The sequence below is a fragment of the Ceratotherium simum genome, chromosome 13, assembly GCF_057802395.1.
Source record: "Ceratotherium simum simum isolate JZ-2026a chromosome 13, ASM5780239v1, whole genome shotgun sequence".
NCBI classification, from domain to species: Eukaryota; Metazoa; Chordata; class Mammalia; order Perissodactyla; family Rhinocerotidae; genus Ceratotherium; species Ceratotherium simum.
Window position 1 is genome coordinate 24,580,800 of NC_141912.1, and position 11,836 is coordinate 24,592,635.

At 40.5% G+C, this 11,836-nt stretch overlaps 1 pseudogene; it reads left to right on the forward strand.

Moving 5' to 3' along the window:
• Positions 1-3,376: 3,376 nt before the first annotated feature.
• LOC147915414 (butyrophilin subfamily 1 member A1 pseudogene) lies at positions 3,377-5,094 on the forward strand (annotated as a pseudogene).
• Positions 5,095-11,836: the final 6,742 nt, after the last annotated feature.

The following is an 11,836-nucleotide window of genomic DNA, read 5'->3' on the forward strand; positions in this document are numbered from 1 at the left end:
CCCCATGGAGAACCCTAGAAAGGAGGGCTAAAGAAAGTCTTGTAAATTGTTTTTTTAAATAGCTAACATTTATTGAGCAGCTACCACCATGCCCCAGGCATAGATCTGACAGTTTTACGTATATTCTCCCATTTATTGATCCTCACAACAGCCCTAAGAGGTAGGTGCTGTTATTCTGCCCATTTACAATGGAGGAAATTAACCCACAAAAAGAGTAAAAACCTTGCTCCAAATCATACATCCAGGAGGTGGTGACACTGGGACACAAGCCCAGGGAGTCTGGTCCCACATGCCCATGCTCACATGGTGTAGAGTTGGAATAGACTACTCTGGTCCCTTATCCTTAACATGAAGAAGGCCCAGTAATCTCATCTAAGTTGTTCAAGGTCTCACAGCTGGTTAATTCTGACTCATGACATGCTGACTCTTCTTCCTTGTCTGCCTCCTAAGTGGGGGTATTGCTCAGGGTTTCCTGGGTCCCTCTATGTGCTCTTTGGGAAACCTACATATGGAGTACTCCTGTATTTCTATTTTGATTTCTTTCCTAAACTCCACTTCCACCAGCCCCCTAAAATTTGTCTATAAAGATTGTCTCACGGCACTTCAGACCAAGTTAAATTCAACATTCTCCCCACCTCTCCAATACACTCTCACTCTTTCTCCTTCTCTGCTATCTGTATTGATGGCACAATTGTCTACTCAACGGCCCGAGCAAGAACTTCAGTCATCCAGGACACCTCTTGCTTTATCATCCCATTCTAATAGGCTGGCCAATCCTGTCAGTTCTTCCTTCTAAGTAGCCCTTAACTTCATCATCTACTCTCCCTGCATTGTTCTGCTTCAGACAATCCTTTGTAATGTATTGCTTTTATCTTATTATGGCCTCATTTATGCAATGTGTGTTTACTAAGTGCTTTGCATATGCTAGACCATAGAGAAAACTCACCAGATGCAGGAATAGAGAATGAAGAAGGAACACTTAATGAAGGAGGGACGTCTGGGAGGGTCCTTCTCAGGAGATGACATTTAAGATAAGACATAATGGATAGGAAGGAATCAAAATATTAAGACACAGGGCTTCCCCTTTTCCAGGCAGAGTAGGCGGCAGATACAAAGATCCCAAGTTGGGAAAGATCCAGAGTGCTTGAGAAACTGAAAGGAGGCCCGTGTGCCTGAAAGGGGCAATGTGAGTGGACCTAGAGATGACAGGAGATGTGGTGCAAGAGACAAGCTAAGATCACGTCAAGAAACATGTTCCAGACGATGGTGATGTCTTTGGATTTATTTTAAGCGTGATAGGAAACCATTGTGGACTTCTGAGCTGGGGACTAACATCAGCTGATTTACGTTTTTCTAAGATCACTTTGGCTGCTGCTGTGTTGAGAATAGACTATAGAGAGGCAAGATGGGAAGCAAGGAAGCCAGTTAGGATGCTACAGCAGGATTCCAGGCAAGACATCATGGTGGCTTTGATGAAGATGGTGAAAAGTAGTTGTTGGATTTGGAATATCTTTTGAAGGAAGATTTGAAAAAGACTTACTGATGGGTCCATTTGATAGGTCCTGCTTGAGTTTTTGGCCCAAGCACCTGGGTGGAATATAGGGAATTTCTAGGAGGAAATTAATAGTTCTCTTTTAGACTAGAGTCAAGTAGGCAACTGGATGTATCCATCTGGAGTGCCTGGAAGACACTGGAGCTGGAGACTTGGGAGTTATGTGTGCACGTTTGGTATTTAAAATCCTGGGATTGGATGAAATTCCTTAGGGAGAGTGTTCAGAGAGAAAAGAACACAAGATCAAAATACATTCAGAGGTTGGGAAAAGGAAGATGCAGCAAAGGAGACTGAGAAAAGTAACCAGTGGAACAAGAAGAAAATCCCAGGAGAGTATATATGCCAGAATCTGTGGAAAGAAACTATATGAAGAAGGAGGAAATGTTTATGTCAAATGTTACTGAGAATTGGAATAAGTTGGGAACTGACAATTGAAGATTGGATTTGATAAAATGAAGGTGAGTGCTGAGCTTGATGGAAAACAAATATAAAATTAGAGACACAGTGAGGATAGGCTGGTTTTACTGCGTGGCCAGGCAGGGAAGTCCTGATCCTGCAAAGAGGGCCTTGGCTCTGTGGTGTGGGCTCCAGATGAACCACCACAGAGATAATTTGAGCTTTAGAGATTGACTCATAAGCATACTTAAGAGAAAAGCAATCAATTATAAAGGATCCTGTGAAACAAACACAGGGCAGATTTGAGGGCTTTTGGAAGGAAGAACTGACAGGATTTTATAGACTTTCTCTTTGAAGTGATATTATTTGCTTCTTGGTTTGTCTCAAGACTGAGTTCCTTGACAGGACAGGGACTGTGTGTTACCATCTGTGAGTCCTCAGTATCCAGCACATAGGAAAACTGTCCACAGAAACAGCCTTGTAAAAGGACCTGATTTCATTTATGGCTTGTATGGTCAGGGTAGGCTAACTGTTATAAGAAACAACCCCATCGTCTAATTAGTTAAACATAATATAGTGTATTTTTCCATCTCTTCAGAGTTCAGGACGGATCATACGGGGACGTGAGAGCTCTGCTCCACACAGATTTTCTAGGGCATCACTCTGCTCTGCATTCAGGCAGCAGATAGGGGAAAAGGAGTAGAAATACTGTGCAGAAAGTTTCTCATGGTCCAGGCCTGGAAGGGGCCAACTCTCCTCCTGGGTACCCAAGAGAGGCTGAGAAATGTCGTCTTGCTGTGTTGCCAGGAAAACAGGGACTAGCGTTTGGTGAACACATAAGAGTTTCTCCCACATAGTTCTTCTAAGTTATAAGATTCTGGGAAAGTCTGTTAACAATGGGTATTGATTAGATCAGGGATCCTACACAGTTGGCCAAAAAGCCCTGGTCAAATAGCCCCTGTGCATGATCCCCTGGGGCTTCAGGTTGGCAGAGATGGGTGACTGAAGGCTCTCTGCAGGACCTTCTCCATTCCTTCACTCTGCAAACATTAGTAAGCACCAGTTGGGAGCCAGGGACTGACAGTGCTAGACAGTGAGAATGCAGTGATGAACACACACAGTCTCTACTTTCTCAGATCCTAGTTTAGTAGAGAAGAGAAACATGAAACAAACAATAAAAATGCAGTGATGACACGTGAGGGATTTGTACAAAATGCTGTGGGAGAGGAGAGGATAGGGTGGGAAGGGGGGATTCCTGATTAGACAGCCCTGTTCCAGGCACCTGCGACCCCCGGATTTCAGGAATTTGGATGATCTTCTTGTAAAAGTTTCTAAGCTTTCCCGGTGGCTCTTTGAAACCTGTCCTTGAGGACATTTGGGGAGGTTCTTATCACTCTAGCTGTTTTGAGGAGAAAGAAATGGGACTTCATGGGTGAGGGTCAGCTTCTTTTCCCCTCTTTCCCATCACTGAGGGCCCTGGGATGCCAGAGTTGACCTGGCTCTCTCTTGTCTTGTGCTCTTTCTGCAGCTAACGTGACTCTGGACCCAGACACTGCCAACTTTGAATGCTTTCTGTCTGAAGATCGCTGAAGTGTGGGGAGGAAAAACACACAGGATGATGTCCCTAAAAAACGTGGAAAATTTTTTCCTGACCCTTATGTGCTGGCCCACGAGTCCTCCTTTTCAGGGAGACGTTAGTGGGAGGGAGAAGTGGGCGACAGGACTTATTGGGAGCTTGGGGTTTGTGAGGAAGACACAGAATGGACGTGGGGAATCACAGAGTCACCTCAAAATGGATTCTGGGCCGTAGAACTGTATGCTAATAAGTATCAGGCCCTCATGTCCCCTGGGATCCTCCTCCTCCTGAGCAAGCCACCCAGACAGGTGGGGATTTTCTTGGACTATGAGGCTGGGGATATCTCCTTCTATAGTGTGGCTGATGGGTCCCACATTTACACCTTCCTCCAGATCTCTTTCTCTGGGCCCCTCCGGCCTTTCTTATTCTTCTGGTTCTATCACCCGACCCCTCTGACCATCTTCCTCTGAGGCCATCAGTCCCCAGACTTTCTCTCAGTTGAACCTCCAGGGGAGAACTGGGCACTGGAGTTGAGGAGCTGCTTCTAGGGACAACTGTCCCAGACCTCCACCAGAGCCAGCTGTGTAGGTGGAGTCCTTCTGACCTTTGCTCTCAGAGCTGCAGCCATTTCTTGCCCATTTCTCCATGGGACTGGACATAGTTCGGGAAAGTTTATATGCTCCAGGGCTAAACAGTATAGAGGGCCAGAAAGGACAATCCAGCCCTACCAAGTCTTGTTAAGAAGTGTGCCTGGTGTTGCCACCCCAGCTGGAAACTGAAAAAGGAACCTCAAGAGACAAGAAATACTGATGGAAACAGTAAAGACTAGTGGCCTGGACAGTGATCTCTGACCTTGATCTCCTGGATCCTCATAAAGAAAAGAAAGGCCAAGGCCCACCAACAGTGGTTGTCTTGAATGCAGGAAGCTAGATCTGGAAGGGGCTTTGCTGTTTTCATAGTCTTTTCATTCAAGGACTTTATTTCATTTTGACCACATGCAACCCTGGGAGATACTAAATAAACAGCACAGAGGAAAGTATCTTCTCCAGATCACCCTGCTATTCTGGGACTTGATGCTACATTCAACATTCTTACACCTGATGCCACATCCTACCACCTCTGAAAATCCAGTCATTCCTTGTCAAGAAATTTCAGGGACCCTTTCAATGACATCTTTCACTCCAGATTTTTCAAGATTTCTTTTCTAGTTTGTGAATTCATTTACTGCTCCTTTCCCTGAATAGCTTTCTACCTTTAAAATATTTTACTTCATCCACAGTTAAGTACATATTCTTTAACTTTTTTCTAGGCTTATACAAATACACACACACACACACACACACACACACACACACAGTTTTTCTAATGAAAATCAGACCTTCTATTTATATTGTTCCATGACATGCTTCTTTTAAAAAACTAAACGTTAGACGCTAATCTTATACTATTCATAATTGAGATGGTTTTCTTTCTTTGCTGTACAAATAACGCTGCTATAACATCTCTGTATGTAAATTGTATTGCATAGCTCTGTTTACTTCCACAGAATAAATTTCCAAATGGCATTTGTTATCAGGATAAATTCTTGAAAGTGCACTTGCTGTACAAAAGGGACTGGAATTTTTATTAAGTATATGCACACACCTATCTATTTCCTGCAGGAAAGAAGTCTCTGTATCCATTTCGGTATCTATCACGATCATCTAAGGTTAACGGTAGAGGTCCACCTTCAGTTTTGCATTGCTTTAGCATCAGTCCCAGACATCTCACTCTCCTCAGAAGAAAACTCCAACCTATCGGCTCTGAGAAGGAGGACCAAATCTATTTTTTACTTAACATACATTTTTACAGCTTATTCTGCATGAAGCACTGTTGTAAGAAAATTGCCTGAATTATCTCGTTTCATCCTCACAACAGCAACGCCAAAAGGCAGATGCTATTATTATCCTTATTTTACAGATAGGAAAACTAAGGCACAGAGAGAATGAGTAACTGGCCCGAGGTCACACAGCTAGTAAAGCTCACCCTGGCAACCTGGCTTCAGAGTCTATGGTTTAACTATTTCCTTATGCTACCTCTCCTCACCAATTTTAAATTCAGTGCCTGATGCCTACTAGATGGTAGGATCTCAATTAAAATTTGCTGAATTAATGAATTTTTACTGCCCCATTTCATATACATTTCTCTCCCAGGGTTTCATTTAAGGTCTGGATGAGAAGTCGACCTTGGGCCCTATTTCCTTGGAAACTATAAAGTTAAGAGATACAAAGTGTTGTATCCAAAAACCCCTTATCTGAAGTTCAGCATCTGGGTTGGAAATCAAGGCTGCTTTTCCATGTCAAAGTAACTTGAATCCTCCAGTGAAGAATGGAACGGATCCTTCTTATTGATATGATTTCCAGCAGAGAAGGTTTTGATAGACTTTGAGTTTTTTTATTTTTATTTTTTAATTATTTTATTGAGGGTATATTGCCTTGTAACATTGTGTAAATTTTTTCAGGTGTGCATTATTATATTTTAGTTTCTGTGTAGATTGCATCGTTTTCACCACCAATAGTCTAGTTTTTATTTGTCACCATACATATGTGTCCTTTACCCCTTTCACTCTCCCCACTACCTTCCCCTCTGGTAACCACCTATCTGTTCTCCTTATCTATGTGTTTGTTTCTCTTCCACATATGAGTGAAATCATAGGGTATCTATCTTTCTCTGTTTGACTTATTTTGCATGGCATAATACCCTTAAGGTCCATCCATGTTTTTGCAAATGGCATGGTTTTGTCTTTTTTTAATGGCTGAGTAGTATTCCATTGTGTATATATACCACATCTTCTTTATCTATTTGTCCCTTGAAGGCCACCTAGATTGCTTCTGAGTCTTGGCTATTGTGAATAATGCTGCAACAATCATAGGGGTGCATATATCTTTACTCATTCATGTTTTCACATTCTTTGGAATAAAAACCTAGCAGTGGAATAGCTGGATCATATGTTAGTTGTATTCTTAATTTTTTGAGGAATCTCCATACTGTTTTCCACAGTGGCTGCAACCAGTTTGCACTCCCACTAGGAGTGTATGAGAGTTCCCTTCTATCCACATCCTGTCCAACACTTGTTAATTCTTGTCTTGTTAATTATAGCCATTCTGATAGGCATGAGGTAATATCTTTCCGTTTCTTTGTGTCTTCTATTTCTTTCAACAGTGTTTTATAGTTTTCAGTACAACTATAAACAGTAGATTACACTATACAGATTTCACCTCTTTGGTTAAGTTTATTCCCAGGTATTTTACTCTTTTTGTTGCGATTGTAAGTAGGATTGTATTCTTAATTTCTCTTTCTGTTAATTCGTTTTTAGTGTATAGAAACACAACTGATTTTTGTATGTTGATTTGTATCCTACAACTTTACCATGCTCGTTTATTATTTCTAAAAGTTTTTCGGTGGGTTCTTTAGGGTTTTCTATATACAAAATCATGCCATCTGCAAATAGTGGCAGTTTCCATTCATCCTTTCCAATTTGGATCCCTTTTATTTCTTTTTCTTGCCTGATTACTCTGGCTAGGACTTCTAATACTACATTAAATAGAATGGTGAAAGTGGGCTTCCTTGTCTGGTGCCTGTTCTTAGAGTGATAGGTTTCAGTTGTTCTCCTTTCAAAATTATATTAGGTGGGGGTTTGTCATATGTGGCCTTTATTATGTTGAGGTACTTTCCTTATATACCCATTTTATTCAAGGTTTTTACCATAAGTGGATGCTGTATCTTGTCAAATTCTTTCTCTCCATCTATTGAGATGATCATGTGATTTTTATTCTTCATTGTGTTAATGTGGTGTATCACATTGATTGATTTGTGGATGTCAAATCATCCCTGCATCCCTGGAATAAATCCCACTTGATCATGGTGTATGATCATCTTAATGTATTGTTGTAATCGATTTGCTAGTGTTTTGTTGAGGATTTTCGCATCGATGTTCCTCGGTGATATTGGCCAGTAGTTTTCTTTTTTTGTGTTGTCCTTGTCTGGTTTTGGTATCAGGGTAATGTTGGCTTCGTAGACTGAGTCAGGAAGCTTCCCCTCCTCTTCAATATTTTGGAAGAACTTGAGAAGGATAGGTATTAAGTCTTCTTTGAATGTTTGGTAGGATTCACCAGGGAAGACATCTGGTCCTGGACTTTAATTTTTGGGGAGGTTTTTGATTACTGTTTCAATCTCCTTACTGGTGATTGGTCTATTCAAATTCTCTAATTCTTCATGATTCAGTTTTGGAAGATCCTATAATTCTAAGAATTTATCTGTTTCTTCTGGATTGTCCAATTTGTTGGCATATAGCTTTTCACAGTGTTCTCTTATAATCTTTTGTACTCTGATGTGTCCATAGTAATTTCTCCTCTTTCATTTCTGATTTTATTTATTTGAGCCTTCTCTCTTGTTTTCTTGGTGAGACTAGCTAAAGGTTTGTCAATTTTGTTCATCTTTTCAAAGAACCAGCTCTTAGTTTCATTGATACTTTCTATTGCTTTTTTAGTCTCTATTTTATTCATTTCTGTTCTGGTATTGATTATTTCCTTCCTTCTACTGATTTTGGGATTTGTTTGTTATTCTTTTCCCAGTTCCTTTAGGTGCACTGTTAGACTGTTTATTTGAGATTTTTCTTGTTAATTGAGGTAGGCCTGTATTGCTGTAAACTTCCCTCTTAGAACTGCTTTTGCTGCATCCCATAAATTGTGGCATGTTGTATTTTCATTTTCATTTGTCTGTAGGTGTTTTCTTTTTGTTTGTGAGGAGATCAGCCCTGTGCTAACATCTGCCAATCCTCCTCTTTTTTTTTTTTTTTTGCTGAGGAAAGGCTAACATCTGTGCCCATCTTCCTCCACTTTATATGGGATGCCGCCACAGCATGGCTTGCCAAGCAGTGCATCAGTGCACGCCCAGGATCCGAACCTGTGAACCCCGGGCCACCGCAGAGGACCATGTGCACCCAACTGCTTGCACCACTGGACCGGCCCCTGTCTGTAGGTATTTTTTTAATTTTTCCTTTGATTTCTTCATTGACTCAATTGTTATTCAGCTGCATTTTGTTTAACCTGCACATATTGTGGCTTTTCCTATTTTCTTCCCGTAGTTGATTTCTAGTTTATACTGTAGTGGTCACAAAAGATGCTTGGTATTATTTCAGTCTTCTTAAATTTATTGAGACTTGTCTTGTGGCCTAATATGTGATCTATCCTGGAGAATGTTCCATGTGCTTTTGAAAAGAATGTGTATTCTGTGGTTTTTGGATAGAATGTTCTGTATATATCTATTAAGTCAAACTGGTCTAATGCGTCATTTAAGGCCAATGTTTCCATACTGATTTTCTGTTTGGATGATCTACCCATTGATGTAAATGGAGCATTAAAGTCCCCTACTATTATTGTGTTACTGTCTATTTCACCTTTTATGTCTGTTAATAATTGTTTTATATATTTAGGGGCTCCTACGTTGGGTGCATATATATTTACCAGTGTTATACCCTCTTGTTGGATTGTTCCCTTGATCATTATGCAGTGCCCTTCTTTGTCTCTTGTTACAGTTTTTGTTTTAAAACCTGTATTTTGTCTGATAAAAGTATTGCTACCCCAGCTTTCTTTTCATTGCCATTTGCATGGAGTATCTTTTTCCATCCCTTCACTTTCAGTTTGTGAGCGTATTTAGGTCTGAAGTGTGTCTCTTGTATGCAGCATATATATATGGGTCTTGTTTTTTTAATCCAATTGACCACCCTATGCCTTTCGATTGGAGCATTTAGTCCACTGACATTTAAAGGAGCTATTCATAAGAATGTACTTCTTGCCATTCCATTACTTTTTTCTGGGTGTTTTAGTAGTTCGTCTCTGTTCCTTTCTTCTTTTCTTGAATTCTTCCCTTGTGGCTTGATGGCTTTCTTTAGTATTATGTTTCGGTTCCTTTCTCTTATTTTTTGTGTATTTATTGTAGGTTTCTAGTTTGTGATTACCGTAAGGTTTGCATATAATAATGTACATGTATGGCAATCTATATTAAATTGATAGTCTCTTTAATTTGACCTCTTGCTAAAATCTCTACTATTTTACTCCCCTCCTCCCACATTTTATGTTCATATCTAAGCTTTTTTGTGTGTGTGCACCTGTATCCATTACCTTCTTATGGAAATAGATAATTTTAGTACTTTTGTCTTTTGACCTTCATATTAGCTTCATAGGTGTTAGATCTGCTACTTTTATTGTATATTTGCCTTTACCAGTGATTTTATTGCTTTTTTTTTTTTTTGACAATTTTCTTATTTCTACTTGTGGTCTTCTCTTTTCCACTTAAATAACTCCTTTTAGCATTTCTTGTAAAGCTTGTTTCTTGCTGATAAGCTCCTTTACATTTTGCTTGTCTGGGAAACTCTTTATCTCTCCTTCTATTCCTAATGATAACCTTTCCAGGTAGAGTATTCTTGGCTGTAGGTTTTTCCTGTCAGCACTTTAAATATATCATGTCACTTCCTTCTAGCCTGTAAGGTTTCTGCTGAATAGTCACCTGATAGCCTTATGGGGTTTCCTTTGTATGTAACTTGTTGCCTTTCTCTTATGGCTTTTAGGATTCTCTCTTTATCTCTAATTCTTGACATTTTGTTTATAGCGTGTCTTGGAGTTGGCCTTTTTGGGTTTATCTTGTTTGGTGCTCTCTGTGCTTCCTGTACCTGGATGTCTGTTTCCTTCCTTAAGTTAGGAAAGTTTCAAGCTATTATTTCTTCAAATAGATTCTCCGCCCCTTTGTCTCTCTCTCTTGTCCTTCTGGGACACCTATAACATGGATGTTAGTGCACTTGATGTTGTCCCAGAGGTCCCTTAGACTGTCCTCATTCTTTTTAATTCTTTTTCCTTTTATCTGTTCAGCTTGGGTGATTTCCTTTAGTCTTTTGTCCAGCTCGCTGATCCATTTTCTGTATCGTCTACTCTGCTACTGAGTCCCTCTAGTGAATTTCTCATTTCCAGTATTGTATTCTTCATTTCTGATCAGTTCTTTTTATATTTTCCAATTCTTTGTTGAAGTTCTCACTGAGTTCATCCATTCTTCTCCCAAGATCAGTGAGCTTCCTTATGACTCTTTGTTTGAACTGTTTGTCAGGTAGATAGTTTATTTTTGTTTTGTTTAGTTCTTTTTTCTCGGATTTTGTCCTGTTCCTTTACTTGGAAAATATTCCTTTGTCTCTTCATTTTGCCTCTTTCTCTGTGCTTAAATCTGTGTATTAGGTAGGACAGCTACATCTCATGATCTTGGAGAGTTGGCTTTATGTAAAAGATGCCTTACGAGGCCCAGCAATGTGCTTCCCTCTTGTCACCAATTCCAAATGTTCCAGGAGTGTCCCCTGTGTGGCCATGTGTTTCCTTCTGTTGTGGCAGGGTTGGTCTTGTTGCAGGTGCCTGGGGAGGTTAGGCTGTCCCCTTGGCCAGCTTCTTGTAATGCTCAGCTGCGTGGGGACACTATGGTCCTTTCAGTCATTTTATTTGGTTTGGGGAACCCCAGCACAGTTGGCTCCAAGGTCTAATAGCATATTCCTGTTGCAGTTTTTCTGTTAAGTGATTAGGCCCCCAGCATGGCTGTTTGCTAGACTCAGGGGCTTACAATTGCTGCAGGCCTCTGGCCTGCAAAGCTATTGTCATCTTTCTCAGCATAGCAGCTGAGTGGGGCCGCCCCCAGGCATGGTAGTACTCAATTGTTTCAGGCTTTGAAAGATGGGGCTGTGGGAGATCAAGATTTGGCCATCCTAAAATAAACCTCTTTACCTTGATTGTTTTCTCTGAGGGACATTTGACCTCTCGCACTAACTGTCTAAAAAATTTGACACGGTGGCTCCTTTCTGGAACAGATCTTCTATCATGATGGCTGTAAAGATAATGTAAGATAAATGTAAAATAGAAAAGGCACCAACAAGCCCATCTTATCAGAAGTTCTGTCTCTCTGGCCACATTCTCTGGATGGCCCTGCAAGGAGTTGCCAGACAAACATTTACATTTATAAGGGAAATCTCCATTTGTAAAGGTATCTCCCTCTCTGTTTTGGGAAGAGGGGGAATGGCCTCATTTCTAGAGACTTATCAATGTGAAAGGTGAGGCCTTAAATCTGCATAATAACCTGACTCTTTTTTACAGTGCTTTAGTGGTAATCTCCTGTAAGTGACTCCCCACACCCCCAACATCCTCCTTTGTCAGTGGCTGAACATGGTATTTAAGAAGAGAATTTCTGCTATAGTGTTGAGAAACGCAATGTCCCTGGTTTCTCCCATATATACATGTTATTAA